Here is a 6,000-nt window from a genome sequence, read left to right on the forward strand (position 1 = left end):
GGACCCGTGAGTTGCCGCGCTTTCGGGGTTTGGCAGCATGTAATTGCGCTCGACTTGCTATGTTAGTTTCTGACATGGTGTCGCGGACGGAAGGCGTTAGCTGGCACACATCAAGAGCCAGTTTCGGCTGGAGACCGTGTAGAGAAGAAGGCGCGCCAACATCCAGCTTCTGCAACAGCGACGGCCGACAATGAGTGACTGTCGCCACCTCCTCGATCGACGACTTCAAACCTTCAATCAACCAACAAGGAAGACTGGTAGCACGTAAAGTTTTAGAACTGTATGGCAGACCTCAGCTTTTAAAACTATTGCATCACAAAAATACAGCAACTTAGTATGAACCTTTGTTGCTCATTGCCCAAATTGCATTACCAAGTAGGGTCCCTTCCTTTTCTGGAATGAACCCAAGTGTCGGTGAAATTCAAACGCCAGCATTAAAGTAATATCATTCGATTTCACTGCTTTAATTTCAAAGTTCAGTTAAGGTATTCATAGCTGGCTACAATATTTAGATTACACAGGCACAAATTAAGAGTGCGAGTTTTGTTACCATATTTTAGCTTACCTGTGACTGCAGCTCAGCTTGGTACTTACTAAATTTTACTATTGTTAATTGTTCAGAATCATTTAATTCAAGTTCAAAGTTAAATCTCTTATTTCTAAATTGCGTGGATTCAAGTAGCTTTTGAAATGATTGTTGAGGTAGCCCAAGACTAACCGTATTTTACTGAATTTCGATGTGCTTCAGAAATAAAGCTCACTATTAATTTCAGTCACTAAATTAACTTTCAATTTTCTGGTTTTATTCATTCTTTTGCTAAATTAAGTCAGAATGCAGCGAAATTTATTACTCTGACAAACTTGCAGTTTTAACACTACACGTGTCAACCTTCAGTTGCCACGCTTCTAGTGCTAATTATATGTGTAATAACCTTTCTTTTTCAGTACTATAGTAATTGTCCATAGGGCTGGCGACCGTAATTTCCCCCAAATCTCAAATATCTCATTACCGCTAGTTAATTGTTAATGTAACGGCCGCATATTTACTTTCTTTATTAACTTTACCCCTTTTCAAAATAAATTTCCATCAGTTTCATTTGCAGTTTTCCTTTCATTTAGATGTAACCCTTTCCTCCCTCTTTACCGACAGATTAACTTCGGTGACGATTGCTTGTCCCAAATTTCCATTAGGTACACGCAGTTTAATTTTTCACTGTCATTAAGTTCGATAAGTGAGGGGGAGGTTACACACTGGAGTTTATCTATCATCTCTGTATCGCTTTCGCGATTACTAAATGATCCTGTAACGAACCGCGCTGCTCTCCGTTGGATTTCTCTATCTCTTTTATCAACCCTATCTGGTACGGATCCCACACTGCTGAGCAGTATTCAAGCAATGGGCGAACAAGCGTACTGTAGCCCACTTCCTTTGTTTTCGGATTGCATTTCCTTAGGATTCTTCCAATGAATCTCAGTCCGGCATCTGCTTTACCGACGATCAACTTTATATGATCATTCCATTTTAAATCACTCCTAATGCGTACTGCCAGATAATTTATGGAATTAACTGCTTCCAGTTGCTGACCTGCTATATTGTGGCTAAATGATAAGGGATCTTTCTTTCTATGTATTCGCAGCACATTACACTTGTCTACATTGAGATCCAGTTGCCATTTCCTGCACCATGCGTCAATTTGCTGCAGATCCTCCTGCATTTCAGTACAATTTTCCATTGTTACAACCTCTTGCTATACCTCAGCATCATCCGCAAAAAGCCTCAGTGAACTTCCGATGTCATCCACAAGGTCATTTATGTATATTGTGAATATCAACGGTCCTACGACACTCTCCTGCGGCACACCTGAAATCACTCTTACTTCGGAAGACTTCTCTCCATTTACAATGACATGCAGCGTTCTGTTATCTAGGAACTCTTCAATTCAATCACACAATTGGTCTGTTAGTCCATATGCTCTTACTTTGTTCATTAAACATCTGTGGGGAACTGTATCGAACGCCTTGCGGAAGTCAAGAAACACGGCATCTGCCTGGGAGCCCGTGTCTATGGCCCTCTGAGTCTCATGGACGAATAGTGCGAGCTGGGTTTCACACGATCGTCTTTTTCGAAACCCATGCTGATTCCTACAGAGTCGATTTCTAGTCTCCAGAGAAGTCATTATACTCGAACATAATACGTGTTATCCACGTTCGAATCCACATTAGCTCCGAAATAACGCCCTCACAACTGCACAGAAGCCTGTCTGACCACGACTGACACCTGCAACGAACTGAGGCCACTGCGCAGGCGCCGTTCCTGGTCGAATACAACAGCGCCACCTCCAGGCTTGGCTAGAATCTGCACCTAAATCGCTTGTTTCCAAAAGAGGCCGACTCACGATTGACAAAACATTCAGGAGGAGTAAAAAATATTCAACGCCAATTGCTTAGTAATTTAAGGGCGAGTTTCTTTCTGTCATGTGAAACTGTTCATTTGCTGGACTACATAAGGCCATAATTACCTTGTCTGAAAAATAGTTGAAGCTGCTATGGTGACTTTTGTCACATGGAATTCTCCCCTCATAGCAATAAATAAGGAAACAATTAACTTCCAAGGTAATTTTTTAAACTATACGAAAGCAAGAAATTACAATTAATGAATAGCGGTATTCTGAGGGCAATAAATGTAATACAAAGTAAATATGTCTGTCCTGTGATTACTATTATACAGAAGAAACCATTATTACTGTACACAAACGTGTCGTACACTTTCTCAATGATTTTGAACATAAACCACTGAATGTATGTTATATTAACGTTATAGCTCTTACGTGTTCAGAAAACTACCATACGTTCAGGTAAAAACACCTGGAGTTGCCCCTATTAGAAAAAGTTGCGTGCTACAATCCGCTGTGTAGAAGCAATAAGCAATGACGGCGTCCAGATTTAGTTCCAATCGATTCATCTATGTCTCAGTAAACCGAAACTGACAACAGTAAGCGATTTATTTATGTTTAGGTATGCATTCCTAGCGCCGGTTCCATATTTTTGTTCAACCTCCGGATAGTGATACCATAAGTGCCCTCTGCCTCACGCTGTAAGGTGGCTTGCAGAGTGTGGACGTAAATGAATGTGTAGTGATTTTTCCTGAGAGTGTTTACACTTATTGGCCAGAGACTTAGTTGCTGAGCAAGAGGCAATGTGCAAGATTACTCCCTCAGGAGCTGAACTTCCGGAGGAGAAGTTGGGGTAAGTTTGGGATGAAATGCGTGTGAAATCACACCAGAAGAGAATGGTGGAGTAAACGAGACAACTGTAGATAAAACTGAAACGAAGCATCTACTCTCCTACAGACACCTTCTGAATATGAGTGAAAGCAGATGGGTGTAAAGAGTATTACAAATGGGGTGCCGCATAGAGAAGGAAATGAGTCAACCCAGTAGCCGACAGATATTCGGTTCAAATGGCTCTGAGTACTACGGGACTTAACATCTGTCATCAGTCCCCTAGAACTTAGAACTTCTTAAACCTAACTAAGGACATCACACACATCCACGCCCGAGGCAGGATTCGAACCTGCGACCGTAGCGGTCGCGCGGTTCCGGACGGAAGCGCCTAGAACCGCTCGGCCACCGCGGCCGGCTACAGATATTCGGGATGCAACCACTATAAGAGGATACCAAGGAAAGAAGCGATCAACTATAGAAATCTAGAGATAACAACGTCTGAAGCTACTCTAATGTGTAACGGTCGTTCATTGTTTCATCTACAGTATCACAGTTCTTAGACTTACATTTATAAACACAATTTTAAAATGTTCTTCCTCGCCCGTTTTTTCATCTGGAGTCAAAAAAAGTAGTATCTATCGCCGCACTTGCTTTGTACATGTGTGTTCATGTTGTACCCATCTCAAAAATCGTGACATGACGAACTCCTACAACTCTGCACAGATTGGTGTATACGTTAGGCCATAACTTGCTTCTTTTCTATGTCATAGTCGTATCCTTGGCTACTCAGTTTTGATGCTAATGCCCCAAGAATACGAACGCCATAACCATTCATAGTATTCAAATTTTTGTTATTTGAATGCCTCACAAAGCATTTCAGAGTCTTTTCTCTGTCTACAGGTAATATTTAACTAATAAAATTCATTTTTCTATTTCGTCTGCTTCAGGTTTGTCACCGTAACTTGCATGATTTTCTGCCTGAAAAAAAAAAATGCCTGTAGTTATTGCTATTCTGGATTTTTAGAATATGATAAAATATTCCTTCAACACTAATGATACAGACTTATTGAGTAGAAACCACTTCTTATTACTGAAAGAAACGTTTATTTTCTACTGGTATTTTTTTTTTAAATCCATAGCGGCAGTAAGTGTAGACATTTACTTCACAGCTACTGTACCCAACAAAGTAATGAGCAATGTAAAGAAAATGCGTTACCCTGGAACCTTGAAAACTTAAAGAGCGAATAGCTGCTTCCCAGTGGTGTGAGATGTTAAGCACTGTCTATCTGCCGCGCTGGATAGAGTACGTACCTACAAACGACAGCGTCGATACTGCTAACCAATACTGCGAAGCGATGGTTTTCTTGCAGTTGTCAACCGGTATACAATAACACTGACCAGCTCACTTGGAACGGGACAGTCCTCACTGATAATTCGGGGCGAAGTCCGCGGGTATCACGTGTACGTGGTGCGGTGGGAACGTCGCCGGGAACGTCAGAAAATCGAACCGTGCCCTGTTTAGGAACCCGCCATACAACGACACAGTTATGTCGCACTGTAATTGTACTGGTAAAGTCTGGAGTAAAGAAACAAGATACAAAACCTAGTTTGCAATGAACTCCCGTGATATCAATTTATTCTATAGGTCATCTTTTGTATATGCGAGTTAGAATGTCAAAACTGCAAATCTGTGAATCTGGAAATTACAGGCAGAAACTACAAAACTAGATATCAAGAACACACAAGAAGCTGGAGATATTAATAGCCAATCTACCTTTCCTGGTAATCTAATAAAGCATGTGCATGAACCATCTAACATGGAATAGGATAGGAAAACAGTGAGAATGAATAAGTACAACAGAAAATGCTGATTTCAAAGGTATACAAATAGCTCTGGCGATGAGCAAAAATGTATTAAATGACCACAACAACACAAATAAGAATTCACTGATCATGTCAGCCACTAAAACAACAACAAAAAGACATAGAACATAACCATACTGAATAATTACTTAATGCTACACAAAGAAACAACACGCGCACGCGCGCGCGCGCACGCACACACACACACACACACACACACACACACACACACACAAACGAACATCGAACTACGTACAGGCAACAACAACAAAAACAAAAGAAGAACAGACAACACACAGTTACAGATGGTAAGGTTAGATGTAGTAAACACACAGCCAACACAACCAGTGAACAGTGAAAGTGAGGAAATCAGGTGAAATGTTTCGAAAATCGTCACAAATCGAATATTCTGGTGCACAGGGATCAACATAGTACAACACGAGGCCTGCACATATTTATATCTATACTACTGTAAAAGGCAATTCGTTGTTTCTATTACTAAAAATCTCGGAAAGTACTGCATCGATTTACTTCGTGTTTTGACACGATACTTCAATGAACATTGGGTCAGACATAGGATATATATAACTCACAGACTTCGAACGTGGTCAGATGATTGGGTGTTAATTGTGTCACACGTCCGTAAGCGAGATTTCCACACGCCCAAACATCCCTTGGTCCACTGTTTCCGATGCGACAGTGACGTGGGAACGTGAAGGGACACGTACAGCACAAAAGCGTACAGGCCGACCTCGTCTGTGGACTGACAGAGACCGCCGACAATTGAAGACGGTCGTTGTTGTGTCGGTAGCTGGGCCGACACCGTGAAGTTGAGATGGCTGAAAAGGCAAGCTAGACTAACGCAGACGGGCGTGAAGTACTGGAACAGGATACGTAATTAATGTTAGGAAGA

At 41.4% G+C, this 6,000-nt stretch overlaps 1 protein-coding gene across 3 annotated transcripts in view; it reads right to left on the reverse strand.

Moving 5' to 3' along the window:
- The window catches only part of LOC126457502 (clavesin-2-like), a 266,825-nt gene extending 262,183 nt beyond the window's left edge, over window positions 1–4,642 (reverse strand). The window contains exon 1 of one of the 3 annotated variants that reach the window (XM_050093821.1): window positions 4,536–4,642. The gene's annotated coding sequence lies outside the window, so the exon portion shown is untranslated. The remainder of the gene's footprint in view (window positions 1–4,535) is intronic. The other 2 variants (XM_050093819.1, XM_050093820.1) reach the window with 2 other exon arrangements.
- Between the last annotated feature and the right edge of the window lie 1,358 nt (window positions 4,643–6,000).

The sequence above is a fragment of the Schistocerca serialis genome, chromosome 2, assembly GCF_023864345.2.
Source record: "Schistocerca serialis cubense isolate TAMUIC-IGC-003099 chromosome 2, iqSchSeri2.2, whole genome shotgun sequence".
NCBI classification, from domain to species: domain Eukaryota; kingdom Metazoa; phylum Arthropoda; class Insecta; order Orthoptera; family Acrididae; genus Schistocerca; species Schistocerca serialis.